At 42.5% G+C, this 15376-nt stretch overlaps 1 long non-coding RNA gene across 1 annotated transcript in view; it reads right to left on the bottom strand.

Annotated features, from left to right (window-relative positions):
- Positions 1–4217: 4217 nt before the first annotated feature.
- LOC144785360 (uncharacterized) overlaps positions 4218–15376 on the bottom strand; it is a 284873-nt gene continuing 273714 nt past the window's right edge. Inside the window, exon 6 of the long non-coding RNA XR_013601840.1 lies at positions 4218–4348. This is a non-coding gene — a long non-coding RNA (uncharacterized LOC144785360). The remainder of the gene's footprint in view (positions 4349–15376) is intronic.

Genomic DNA, 15376 nt, shown 5'->3' with positions numbered 1-15376 from the left:
CGGGCTGAATCAGTGAAACGTAAAGATTCAGTTTCAAATTTCTTTCATGCGGCATAGTTTAGACACGATCGACCCAAGAAGGCTCTTGGGTCGAGAGAAATGATCGAGAGGTCGGCGGAAGTTCGTATAACACGCATCTGTAGGCATGGACTGGTAAGCTGATAGAGGGGTGTTAGGGAATTACTCACCTCCCAAAACAAGTCACATTTTATATTTGTTAAGATCCGTCCCTTCAGGTTTCTCCCCTTACATAGGAGGGTATAAGGACCCAAAGTGTATAAAAAATATATACCGCATTTTTATCCTTTTACCTAGATAGAAAGAAATTCTAGCCCCCATGTAGAGGGCGGAGATGACGAAAGAAGAAGGGAAAAATCAATTCAAGCAGCTTACAGAATCGCATTCTCCCATGGGCATTGGTCAATAAGCCCTGATTTGACAGAGTCTAAGAGAAAGATCCAGAATACCTCTCTTTTTTTCCTGACATTGGTGCCATCCTTGCCCGGCACATCACGGATTTTCTCAAGGATGGTCCATTTGAGGTCCCTTTCCATGTGTTTTGCTGTTATCCAGTGAGATACCAATGGAGCCCCACTTTTGGCATTCCGGATATTCGATTTGTGCTTGCCTATCCTTGTGCGGCACTCTCGCCCTGTCTCTCCTACATAGGGAGACCCACACGGACATATGATCACGTAGATGATATTCGATGAGCGGCAATTGCTTAAACTGCTCAATTTGATGTAGCAATTCCCAATAGTGATGTTGCTACCTGTAATGGCGTGGTCGCAAGCATGGCAGTTTCCACAACGATGGTTGCCCTCTATCGGGGGTAGGCCAAAAACTCCAGTCTGTTTTAATTTTCCATTAGTGATCACTTTCCCGCATACCAAATGGTTGCGGAGATTCTTATTGTGTCTAAACGCAAATATGGGTTTCTCGATGGATTCCACCTGATTGTTGGAATTCAGGATGTGCCAAGCTGAGTTCACTGCTTGTCTAAGTTTGTTGTTGGCACTGGAGTGTTTGGTAATACATACCAGTCGTTGTACATTAGCTCGATGCTGGTCTTGAAACATGCTGTTTCTGTTGAAGTATCTTGCCCGTTTGAATGAATCTCTAATGAGGCGACGTGGGTATCCCCGTTTCAATAATTTAGATTTGAGGGCATCAGATTGCTGGAGAAAATCTCCTAACCTAGAACAATTCCTTCTCAGTCTGAGAAATTGACTAAACGGGATTGAATCTTTCTGGCACCGGGGATGAAAACTCCCGTACTCAAGCAATGTGTTTTTTGCAGTGGGTTTCGTATATAGAGACACAAAGAGAGAACCTTCCTCATGTCTGACCCACACATCAAGAAACTCCACTTTGTCCCTGCTTACGTTGGCTGTAAAACGAAGATTAGAGTCCGCAGAATTAATCCAGGCAACAAATTCGTCCAGGAGGGCCTGGTCACCGCTCCAGATGAAGAAAATATCATCAATGAAGCGGGACCAGGCCCACACATTCTCAAAGAAGGGAGCCACCTCATTATATATGTTCATTTCCTCGAAATGACCCATATATAAGCATGCTATGCTTGGAGCACATGCCGCCCCCATAATTACTCCCTTCACTTGGTGGAAGTATTGTTTATCGAACTCAAAGTAGTTCTCTTCCAACACAATTTTCAGGAAGTCCAAAATGACTGTGACATTGGGGAGGTCAGTCTGTCTGTTCAGTATCTCCTCAAGGACAGTCAGCGCCCCTTCTTGGGGGATATTAGAATATAAGGATTCTAAATCCATCGTCACAAGTATCTCGGTTTCAGGGTCAAAAGATATTTTCTCTATTTTAGAGATAAAGTGACCCGTGTCCCTGATATATGACCTGAGCTTACAAACTAGAGGTTTCAAAAAGGTGTCGATGTATTTAGACAAGGGTTCTGTGGCTGACCCAATGGTTGACACAATAGGACACATCGGTGGGTCAGCACAGTCCTTGTGTACCTTAGGGAGACCATAGATAACCGGCATCCTGGTATAAGAGGGGGTCAAATATTCAGCTTCATCTGTACAGATTAGACCATCGTCTACAGCAGATGTCACCAAATCTAAGATTCGTTGTTTCAGAGCCTGTTCGGGGCATCTCATAATGCGATGGTAGTGCATATCAGAGGACAAAAGAGTGTTCATTTTATTAATATAGGTGCTTGTCCTAAATACCGCGATACCCCCGCCTTTATCACCAGGCTTGATGGTAAGTTCGTGGTTTTCACCTAATTCCTTAAGGGCCAAACTCTCATCCCTCAGAAGATTGAAACCAGGATGAGGGACATATTTCAATAGTTTGTCAAGTTTCTTAATCACCACCCTCTCAAACACTCCCACTTCGGGACAAAGGACATCTAAGCTGGGCGTAAAATTAGAAGGGGGTTTCAGACCGGAGGCATTGTCAGATTCCTCAAGGACAGGTCTGGAGGAAAATAATTTTTTCAGTCGAACCTTCCTGAAGAACGCATGGATGTCCTTCATTAATTCAAACCGATTAAGGCTCACTACAGGGACAAAAGATAGGCCATGAGATAAGAGAGCCATGGAATCCTCTGATATCTGACTTTCAGATAGATTAAATACAGGAATATCCTTTACCTTCTCCCATATTGTGTATTCCGGGTCTGGATATACCTCTGAGGAGGTCCCTGGCCTTGGCCTTGATGAAAATTTGGTGCTTGAAATGTCCGAATCCGTGATCTGGAGCTGCCTCTGCGGTTGGATAAAAAATGATCCTGACCATTAGATCTATCAAATGAATCAGGACGTTGATGGAATCCTCCATTGTAGTTAGGATCACTATTTGTCACACCCTCCCCATCAGAGTCCGTGGTATCAGAGAAGGTTTGAACTCTCCTATTTCCACCTCTGGGGTATCCCTGATAACTATCTCCATTGTCGGCATTGGTGTAATATTGAGGTGATAGATAGGGATATGTCCTCTCTTGTGAAAATAGCCTAACATCTTTTTTAAATTTGTCCAACTTTCGTTTCAGCAGATACTCCGCAAACGAATCAATCTCCAAACTGATCTCCTCTAGTTTTTGTTTGCTCAGATCTACTTGATTTTCTTTCTTTAATTTCTCCTCAAGTTCATCGATCTCTTTCGCTAGAGTGGCCAAAACCTCACAGGCAGTCTCTATAATCAACATCATATAGTCGCGCGAGCACCTATTAGATATCAGTGCCCATTTCTCTAGAAAATGGCGTAGCTCCACGAACAACCCAGGGATATTTCTCACTCTAAGGCCAATTGGAATAGTGCCTGCTTTGAGGTAATCAAGCATAAATTTAGCGTGCGCCTCAGTACGAATCGCTTTCTTTTTGAGGTTCAAAAGTTTATTCCATTCGCCCTCAATTCCTTTAGGAAGGATAAAACGACTGACAGCGCCTTCCGTAGCACCAATCATTCGGGCGAAGTCATCGTCTGTAAACCCGAAGGTCTTGATACTCTCCATCTTTTCAGTAAGTGGGGGAAAAAAAAAAGAAAAAAAGAAAAAAAGGAGAAAGGTCTAGTTATGGTCAATTAATTACAATCAATCTCACTCACACTTTACAAAAGGAATATATTGTCCAACACACTTTCCACATTCAAATCACAGGTATGGTCATGGGTTCCACTTAACGGGTAGCAGACAAGCACACACCCCACAGCACAATGCTGGGTAAAGTATCCAATACAAGAGGGGCCCCCCAAGGAACTGATATATGGCAGACAGGCAGGGGAAAATCAGAACAACAATCAGAAAAAATATCTGCCAAACAAAATAAGACTATGGCTCACTCAGAGTCCATCAAATATATTAAGCAAAGTTGAGCTCACAGTATTCAGAAACCAAAACACAGATTCAGCCAAATAGTAGTCTTAGATATAGAGTCTTTTTATTTATTATTTTGTTTATTTTTTATATATTTAAACTTTTGATAAATATTTTCATCTTATACCTTTAGAAAATTACACTTAAAAACAGAGATATACAATACACACTATATTTTCATAAGGTCTATAAAACAACCCCTATACCCCACACTCTATACATTCACAATTCACTCATTCAGTGTACATTCGCCTAAATCCACACACTTCACAGTCATACACCCTCCTCTAGATGATTCCAGAGAGAAAAATGGACTTGATCCTGTAGAGTCTTCTCAGTGCAGAGCTGAAGACCCCAGTTGGTAGAAACAGGACAAGGATAAACAACGCCAACGCGCGTTTCGGTGCCCGGCCAGATCTACTGCCGCACCTTCATCAGGGCATTCATGAGAGGACAGTGGGGGGAGGGGCAAATCATTAATACACAACGGCCAATCTGTAATGGACAAGATTACAACACATTACGACATGGACTACATTAAAAAATGCATTAACACATCATACTAGTGCAAGGTTTCATTGCAAAAACAAATATTCATTTATTTTTCTCCCATTTTTTGTTGACATTTTCGTCCATTCCAACTATAAGATGTAGACGAGGTTACTAATTCCTCGTATATCTATAACAGTTTCTACATGTCCATTTGGTCATAGAAGATGTGAGCTCAACATTTTCACAGAAAGATAAAAGTCAATAGATTAATAGAAAACAACCCGTGGAACCCACTCTTTCCCACACACCTCATATCATTCAACATTCGTTTAGTTTATTTTTTCATTTTTTCTTTCTTTCAAGACCCATCTTACCTATTTAAAGCTAGTAAACCCAGAGTGAACAGAAGGGGGGTAGAATGGCCTCTAACAAGTACCCTCTAACCTAAGGTGGTCTCCTCCACCAGCAGCCCATCCCACGTATCTTATTAGTGCTCATCGAGCATTTCACATCATATTTTACCTTCTTAGGTAGAGCACTGGATAATTCCCTCAAACTTTCTGCGATCAATAATCACATTCCAGGCGTGATCGGACTATCGTGTCTCTAATTTCTCTCAATTCGTGCTGCAGAAAAACCTATGAGTGACCAAAGATGTCAGACAAATAAGTCTTGTCCACTCGCACGAATACATGCACAACGTCAGCCAATTTAATTTACGCTGGTTTCAGATAAAAACAAAAACTACCTTAGATATCCAGGTAAGAAATTATGCACACCATCGTGAGACTCTACGAGAGAGGGTTACAGCAGGGCGAGGATCCAGATTGTAGGTATGCGTCTCAAAAAATCTGTGAAAACGAGTCACGTGTAAATATTTGAAAACAGAATTGCTAGGTATCGGCATAAGGAAAGGGCGAACAGTAATCTTTATAAATCTTCGTCGCTTCAGGTAACTTTGTCGTTTTTCAGAAAAAAGGATAATATTCGTCCATCAAAACCAGGAACATAGCCACAATGTAACACTCTACTTAATGGTAATAGGTCAAACGTTTATGACTAGAAACGCTACACGGTCATCACATATGTATACAGCGAACCAAACAGCAAGGTACGGAGTAACATAATCACGTGCTTACCAAGAGTATTTAGACATAAATATTTCATCTCCCGGTGTCAAAGTTACTCTGTTCAGGATGATTTCATTTTGTGACCCGATGGCTGAGGTCAAGGGTTCACAGGTTTCACAATATCGTCTATGGAAACAAAAAAAACACATAAAGCTAAACTCGAGAGTAGACTTCTTTTTTAGCTCGAAAAAGACATTGATAAAAAACCTCTGCGCCTCGGCTCGCTAGCCAGGGAAGAAAAGTTTAGTTGTAAATCAGAACCTGAGTCCTACAACACGGGCCCAGAGAATCAAGCTGGTTTCCTCGGGAGGGAGGAGGAGGAGGGGCCGGGGATTGCTCGTGAGCCTTCAGCTCGAGGGCGCTTATGCTTTTCCAAACAAGTAAAGATGGAACTTTGACAAAACTCGAACAAAAGCGTTCAAGAATGAAATCAAGGAGATATAATTCCTTAAGGGCAGAGACAACCTTAGGACAGACAATATAGCATATATCCCCGCTGCATATCTGAAGTTCGCGTAGTAAGACTCCCTCTTTTTTTTATAAAACTCACCTTCAAGTACGAACGAATGCAGATGGTGCGGGCTCGAGCCTAACCCCGTCTTCTCTCAAAGAGATAAGCCGGTAGTGAACTGCCGATTTTAAAAGGCAGATTGGCCACACCTTCCCGGGCGGTTCACCTGTTGGTAAATGGTCACATGGCCCATGTGCGCAATCAGCTCAGGGCTGGATCAGTAACCGTGCGAATCAGCCATAGGCTCGGGGCTGAATCAGTGAAACGTAAAGATTCAGTTTCAAAATTCTTTCATGCGGCATAGTTTAGACACGATCGACCCAAGAAGTCCCATGCCTACAGATGCGTGTTAAACGAACTTCGGCCGACCTCTCGATCATTTCTCTCGACCCAAGAGCCAAGAGCCTTCTTGGGTCGATCGTGTCTAAACTATGCCGCATGAAAGAAATTTGAAACTGAATCTTTACGTTTCACCGATTCAGCCCCGAGCCTATGGCTGATTCGCACGGTTACTGATCCAGCCCTGAGCTGATTGCGCACATGGGCCATGTGACCATTTACCAACAGGTGGACCGCCCGGGAAGGTGTGGCCAATCTACCTTTTAAAATCGGCAGTTCACTACTGGCTTTTCTCTTTAAGAGAAGACGGGGTTAGGCTCGAGCCCGCACCATCTGCATTCCCGAGGAAAGCAGCTTGATTCTCTGGGCTAGTGTTGTAGGACTCAGGTTCTGATTTACAACTAAACTTTTCTTCCCTGGCTAGCGAGGCGAGGCGCAGAGGTTTTTTATCAATGTCTTTTTCGATCTAAAAAAGAAGTCTACTCTCGAGTTTAGCTTTATGTGTTTTTTTTCGTTTCCATAGACGATATTGTGAAACCTGTGAACCCTTGACCTCAGCCATCGGGTCACAAAATGAAATCATCCTGAACAGAGTAACTTTGACACCGGGAGATGAAATAATTATGTCTAAATACTCTTGGTAAGCACGTGATTATGTTACTCCGTACCTTGATGTTACATTGTGGCTATGTTCCTGGTTTTGATGGACGAATATTATCCTTTTTTCTGAAAAACGACAAAGTTACCTGAAGCGACGAAGATTTATAAAGATTACTGTTCGCCCTTTCCTTATGCCGATACCTAACAATTCTGTTTTCAAATATTTACACGTGACTCATTTTCACAGATTTTTTGAGACGCATACCTACAATCTGGATCCTCGCCCTGCTGTAACCCTCTCTCATAGAGTCTCATGATGGTGTGCATCATTTCTTACCTGGATATCTAAGGTAGTTTTTGTTTTTATCTGAAACCAGCCTAAATTAAATTGGCTGACGTTGTGCATGTATTCGTGTGAGTGGACAAGACTTATTTGTCTGACATCTTTGGTCACTCATAGGTTTTTCTGCAGCACGAATTGAGAGAAATTAGAGACACGATAGTCCGATCACGCCTGGAATGTGAATTATTGATCGCAGAAAGTTTGAGGGAATTATCCAGTGCTCTACCTAAGAAGGTAAAATATGATGTGAAATGCTCGATGAGCACTAATAAGATACGTGGGATGGGCTGCTGGTGGAGGAGACCACCTTAGCTTAGAGGGTACTTGTTAGAGGCCATTCTACCCCCCTTCTGTTCACTCTGGGTGTACTAGCTTTAAATAGGTAAGATGGGTCTTGAAAGAAAGAAAAAATGAAAAAATAAACTAAACGAATGTTGAATGATATGAGGTGTGTGGGAATGAGTGGGTTCCACGGGTTGTTTTCTATTAATCTATTGACTTTTATCTTTCTGTGCAAATGTTGAGCTCACTTCTTCTATGACCAAATGGACATGTAGAAACTGTTATAGATATACGAGGAATTAGTAACCTCGTCTACATCTTATAGTTGGAATGGACGAAAATGTCAACAAAAAATGGGAGAAAAAGAAATGAATATTTGTTTTTGCAATGAAACCTTGCACTAGTATGATGTGTTAATGCATTTTTTAATGTAGTCCATGTCGTAATGTGTTGTAATCTTGTCCATTACAGATTGGCTGTTGTGTATTAATGATTTGCCCCTCCCCCCACTGTCCTCTCATGAATGCCCTGATGAAGGTGCGGCAGTAGATATGGCCGGGCACCGAAACGCGCGTTGGCGTTGTTTATCCTTGTCCTGTTTCTACCAACTGGGGTCTTCAGCTCTGCACTGAGAAGACTCTACAGGATCAAGTCCATTTTTCACTCGGGAATCATCTAGAGGAGGGTGTATGAATGTGAAGTGTGTGGATTTAGGCGAATGTAGACTGAATGAGTGAATCTTGAATGTATAGAGTGTGGGGTATAAGGGGTTGTTTTATAGACCTTATGAAAATATAGTGTTTATTGTATATCTCTGTTTTTAAGTGTAATTTTCTAAAGGTATAAGATGAAAACATTTATCAAAAGTTTAAATATATAAAAAATAAACAAAATAATAAATAAAAAGACTATATCTAAGACTACTACTTGGCTGAATCTGTGTTTTGGTTTCTGAATACTGTGAGCTCAACTTTGCTTAATATATTTGATGGACTCTGAGTGAGCCATAGTCTTATTTTGTTTGGCAGATATTTTTGTGATTGTTGTTCTGATTTTCCCCTGCCTGTCTGCCATATATCAGTTCCTTGGGCGGCCCCTCTTGTATTGGATACTTTACCCAGCCTTGTGCTGTGGGGTGTGTGCTTGTCTGCTACCCGTTAAGTGGAACCCATGACCATACCTGTGATTTGAATGTGGAAAGTGTGTTGGACAATATATTCCTTTTGTAAAGTGTGAGTGAGATTGATTGTAATTAATTGACCATAACTAGACCTTTCTCTTTTTTTCTTTTTTTCTTCTTTTTTTCCCCACTTACTGAAAAGATGGAGAGGATCAAGACCTTCGGGTTTACAGACGATGACTTCGCCCGAATGATTGGTGCTACGGAAGGCGCTGACAGTCGTTTTATCTTTCCTAAAGGAATTGAGGGCGAATGGAATAAACTTTTGAACCTCAAAAAGAAAGCGATTCGTACTGAGGCGCACGCTAAATTTATGCTTGATTACCTCAAAGCAGGCACTATTCCAATTGGCCTTAGAGTGAGAAATATCCCTGGGTTGTTCGTGGAGCTACGCCATTTTCTAGAGATATGGGCACTGACATCTAATAGGTGCTCGCGCGACTATATGATGTTGATTATAGAGACTGCCCTGAGGTTTTGGCCACTCTAGCGAAAGAGATCGATGAACTTGAGGAGAAATTAAAGAAAGAAAATCAAGTAGATCTGAGCAAACAAAAACTAGAGGAGATCAGTTTGGAGATTGATTCGTTTGCGGAGTATCTGCTGAAACGAAAGTTGGACAAATTTAAAAAAGATGTTAGGCTATTTTCACAAGAGAGGGCATATCCCTATCTATCACCTCAATATTACACCAATGCCGACAATGGAGATAGTTATCAGGGATACCCCAGAGGTGGAAATAGGAGAGTTCAAACCTTCTCTGATACCACGGACTCTGATGGGGAGGGTGTGACAAATAGTGATCCTAACTACAATGGAGGATTCCATCAACGTCCTGATTCATTTGATAGATCTAATGGTCAGAATCATTTTTTATCCAACCGCAGAGGCAACTCCAGATCATGGAATCGGACATTTCAAGCACCGAATTTTCATCAAGGCCAAGGCCAGGGACGTCCTCAGAGATATATCCAGACCCGGAATACACAATATTGGAGAAGGTAAAGGATATTCCTGTATTTAATCTATCTGAAAGTCAGATATCAGAGGATTCCATGGCTCTCTTATCTCACGGCCTATCTTTTGTCCCTGTAGTGAGCCTTAATCGGTTTGAAATAATGAAGGACATCCATGCGTTCTTCTGGAAGGTTCGACTGAAAAAATTATTTTCCTCCAGACCTGTCCTTGAGGAATCTGACAATGCCTCCGGTATGAAACCCCCTTCTAATTTTACCCCCAGCTTAGATGTCCTTTGTCCCGAAGTGGGAGTGTTTGAGAGGGTGGTGATTAAGAAACTTGACAAACTATTGAAATATGTCCCTCATCCTGGTTTCAATCTTCAGAGGGATGAGAGTTTGGCCCTTAAGGAATTAGGTGAAAACCACAAACTTACCATCAAGCCTTGTGATAAAGGCGGGGGTATCGCGGTATTTAAGACAAGCACCTATATTAATAAAATGAACACTCTTTTGTCCTCTGATATGCACTACCATCGCATTATGAGATGCCCCGAACAGGTTCTGAAACAACGAATCTTAGATTTGGTGACATCTGCTGTAGACGATGGTCTAATCTGTACAGATGAAGCTGAATATTTGAGTCCCTCTTATACCAGGATGCCGATTATCTATGGTCTCCCTAAGGTACACAAGGACTGTGCTGACCCACCGATGCGTCCTATTGTGTCGACCATTGGGTCAGCCATAGAACCCTTGTCTAAATACATCGACACCTTTTTGAAACCTCTAGTTTGTAAGCTCAGGTCATATATCAGGGACACGGGTCACTTTATCTCTAAAATAGAGAAAATATCTTTTGACCCTGAAACCGAGATACTTGTGACGATGGATTTAGAATCCTTATATTCTAATATCCCCCAAGAAGGGGCGCTGACTGTCCTTGAGGAGATACTGAACAGACAGACTGACCTCCCCAATTTCACAGTCATTTTGGACTTCCTGAAAATTGTGTTGGAAGAGAACTACTTTGAGTTCGATAAACAATACTTCCACCAAGTGAAGGGAGTAAGTATGGGGGCGGCATGTGCTCCAAGCATAGCATGCTTATATATGGGTCATTTCGAGGAAATGAACATATATAATGAGGTGGCTCCCTTCTTTGAGAATGTGCGGGCCTGGTCCCGCTTCATGGATGATATTTTCTTCATCTGTAGCGGTGACCAGGCCCTCCTGGACGAATTTGTCACCTGGATTAATTCTGCGGACTCTAATCTTCGTTTTACAGCCAACGTAAGCAGGGACAAAGTAGAGTTTCTTGATGTGTGGGTCAGACATGAGGAAGGTACTCTCTTTATGTCTCTATATACGAAACCCACTGCAAAAAACACATTGCTTTAGTACGGGATGTTTTTATCCCCGGTGCCAGAAAGATTCAATCCCGTTTAGTCAATTTCTCAGACTGAGAAGGAATTGTTCTAGGTTAGGAGATTTTCTCCAGCAATCTGATGCCCTCAAGTCTAAATTATTGAAACGGGGATACCCACGTCGCCTCATTAGAGATTCATTCAAACTGGCAAGATACTTCAACAGAGACAGCATGTTTCAAGACCAGCATCGAGCTAATGTACAACGACTGGTATGTATTACCAAACACTCCAGTGCCAACAACAAACTTAGACAAGCAGTGAACTCAGCTTGGCACATCCTGAATTCCAACAATCAGGTGGAATCCATCGAGAAACCCATATTTGCGTTTAGACGCAATAAGAATCTCCGCAACCATTTGGTATGCGGGAAAGTGATCACTGATGGAAAATTAAAACAGACTGGAGTTTTTGGCCTACCCCCGATAGAGGGCAAACATCGTTGTGGAAACTGCCATGCTTGCGACCACGCCATTACTGGTAGCAACATCACTATTGGGAATAGCTACATCAAATTGAGCAGTTTAAGCAATTGCCGCTCATCGAATATCATCTACGTGATCATATGTCCGTGTGGGTCTCCCTATGTAGGAGAGACAGGGCAAGAGTGCCGCACAATGATAGGCGAGCACAAATCGAATATCCGGAATGCCAAAAGTGGGGCTCCACTGGTATCTCACTGGATAACAGCAAAACACGTGGAAAGGGACCTCAAATGGACCATCCTTGAGAAAATCCGTGATGTGCCGGGCAAGGATGGCACCAATGTCAGGAAAAACAGAGAGGTATTCTGCATCTTTCTCTTGGACTCCGTCAAATCAGGGCTTAATGACCAATGCCCATGGGAGAATGCGATTCTGTAAGCTGCTTGAATTGATTTTTCCCTTCTTCTTTCGTCATCTCCGCCCTCTACATGGGGGCTAGAATTTCTTTCTATCTAGGTAAAAGGATAAAAATGCGGTATATATTTTTTATACTCTTTGGGTCCTTATACCCTCCTATGTAAGGGGAGAAACCTGAAGGGACGGATCTTAACAAATATATAATGTGACTTGTTTTGGGGTGTGAGTAATTTCCTAACACCCCTCTATCAGCTTACCACTCCATGCCTACAGATGCGTGTTATACGAACTTCCGCCGACCTCTCGATCATTTCTCTCGACCCAAGAGCCTTCTTGGGTCGATCGTGTCTAAACTATGCCGCATGAAAGAAATTTGAAACTGAATCTTTACGTTTCACTGATTCAGCCCCGAGCCTATGGCTGATTCGCACGGTTACTGATCCAGCCCTGAGCTGATTGCGCACATGGGCCATGTGACCATTTACCAACAGGTGGACCGCCTGGGAAGGTGTGGCCAATCTGCCTTTTAAAATTGGCATTCACTACCGGCTTTTCTCTTTGAGAGAAGACGGGGTTAGGCTCGAGCCCGCACCATCTGCATTCGTTCGTACTTGAAGGTGAGTTTTATAAAAAAAAGAGGGAGTCTTACTACGCGAACTTCAGATATGCAGCGGGGATATATGCTATATTGTCTGTCCTAAGGTTGTCTCTGCCCTTAAGGAATTATCTCTCCTTGATTTCATTCTTGAACGCTTTTGTTCGAGTTTTGTCGAAGTTCCATCTTTACTTGTTTGGAAAAGCTTAAGCGCCCTCGAGCTGAAGGCTCACGAGCAATCCCCGGCCCCTCCTCCTCCTCCCTCCCGAGGAAACCAGCTTGATTCTCTGGGCCCGTGTTGTAGGACTCAGGTTCTGATTTACCACTAAACTTTTCTTCCCTGGCTAGCGAGGCGAGGCGCAGAGGTTTTTTATCAATGTCTTTTTCAAGCTAAAAAAGAAGTCTACTCTCGAGTTTAGCTTTATGTGTTTTTTTCGTTTCCATAGACGATATTGTGAAACCTGTGAACCCTAGACCTCAACCATCGGGTCACAAAATGAAATCATCCTGAACAGAGTAACTTTGACACCGGGAGATGAAATATTTATGTCTAAATACTCTTGGTAAGCACGTGATTATGTTACTCCGTACCTTGATGTTTGGTTCGCTGTATACATATGTGATGACCGTGTAGCGTTTCTAGTCCTAAACGTTTGACCTATTACCATTAAGTAGAGTGTTACATTGTGGCTATGTTCCTGGTTTTGATGGACGAATATTATCCTTTTTTCTGAAAAACGACAAAGTTACCTGAAGCGACGAAGATTTATAAAGATTACTGTTCGCCCTTTCCTTATGCCGATACCTAGCAATTCTGTTTTCAAATATTTACACGTGACTCGTTTTCACAGATTTTTTGAGACGCATACCTACAATCTGGATCCTCGCCCTGCTGTAACCCTCTCTCGTAGAGTCTCACGATGGTGTGCATCATTTCTAACCTGGATATCTAAGGTAGTTTTTGTTTTTATCTGAAACCAGCGTAAATTAAATTGGCTGACGTTGTGCATGTATTCGTTCGAGTGGACAAGACTTATTTGTCTGACATCTTTGGTAACTCATAGGTTTTTCTGCAGCACGAATTGAGAGAAATTAGAGACACGATAGTCCGATCACGCCTGGAATGTGATTATTGATCGCAGAAAGTTTGAGGGAATTATCCAGTGCTCTACCTAAGAAGGTAAAATATGATGTGAAATGCTCGATGAGCACTAATAAGATACGTGGGATGGGCTGCTGGTGGAGGAGACCACCTTAGGTTAGAGGGTACTTGTTAGAGGCCATTCTACCCCCCTTATATATATATGCTAGATCTGACATCCTTGGTGTGGTATTCCCCCAAACCTCTCTGGCTTCACCCCTCCTGTTTGCTGAATTTCCTTTTGATGGCTTTAGGGCTCTGTGCACTTCACCACTGACAATCACTGCTAAAGTGCTTGTGCTCTCTCCTTCAAACATAGTACATTTGGATTATAATTAATTGGCCCATTTAATTGACTTTTAGGTTCCTAGTAAATGGCACTAACAGGACCCAGGGCCTGTAAATTAAATGTTGCTAGTTGGCATCAACACTCACTGTGCCACCCTCTAAAGCTGCACTGTAAAACACATCTCAGGCCTACCACTGCAGCTTGTGTGTGCAACCGTAAACTGCCATTTCAACATGGCAACATAAAACTGTTATATACCAACAAGAAGAGAGGTAGGAGAGTTAAGGAACACTCTTGTTCCCAGGTTAAGTCTATGTAAACAACAAAAGAGTGTTCTCTGGTGTTTGAGAAACCACAAACAGGAGCAGGAGAACAGGAAACTGGCCTCACTTGGATCAGTTAAGAAAGCCCTCACTCACCACCTAGTGGTGACATGCTTCATCATTGGGCCCCACTAAAGAGGCTGAGTGCCTCTTTAGTGTGCTTCAACGCCAGAATTACTGCAGAGCAGGTTTTGTGAGTTTGGGCGTGCAGTGAACTTAAATTATATTGTAGTGAGGGAATTAAAAAGATGTCTTTAGTGTATCAAAAATTATTTATTATCAGATCACTAGGACATACATTTAAAATTAGGTGTAGGAAAGTAGTCGGGGTCCGGTTCTGAGGGTTCTGCAGGTACACAGATGGTGCCTAGCGTCAAGGGCGGTGTGCCAAATACGCTTCCACCCCCCTCCCATGACCCATGGTGTACCGTGAACACACCGTATAAGTGCTGAAGCCTCCTAAACCAGGAGTAATTGGGAAGAGAACTCTCTCCCCTTTTTTGCACTTTTTTCACTAATTTTCACTCTTCACGTCCCTAGGTAAGGGTGGGCCTTAGCGTGCCCATACCGCCAGGGTTTAGCACACTTTTTCTACGTCCTGATGAATGCCTGGTAACCTTACACCGTTTCAAAGGCAGAAACATGTTGACTGATAAATAATTAATCCTGGAAACAACCACACAATTATTTGTGGACTACTTTCCTACACCTAATTTTAAATGTATGTCCTAGTGATCTGATAATAAATAATTTTTGATACACTAAAGACATCTTTTTAATTCCCTCACTACAATATAATTTAAGTTCACTGCACGCCCGAACTCACAAAACCTGCTCCGCAGTAATTCTGGCGTCGAAGCACACTAAAGAGGCACATGGCCTCTTTAGTGGGGCCCAATGATGAAGCATATCACCACTAGGTGGTGAGTGAGGGCTTTCTTAACTGATCCAAGTGAGGCCAGTTTCCTGTTCTCCTGCTCCTGTTTGTGGTTTCTCAAACATAAAACTGTTACCAGGCCTAAACCTTCCTTTTTAATACTTATAAGCAGGGCTTTAAGTGGGCCGGGTCTCAA

This window comes from Lissotriton helveticus, chromosome 10, assembly GCF_964261635.1.
Source record: "Lissotriton helveticus chromosome 10, aLisHel1.1, whole genome shotgun sequence".
NCBI classification, from domain to species: domain Eukaryota; kingdom Metazoa; phylum Chordata; class Amphibia; order Caudata; family Salamandridae; genus Lissotriton; species Lissotriton helveticus.
This window is presented reverse-complemented; position numbering and strand designations above follow the sequence as displayed.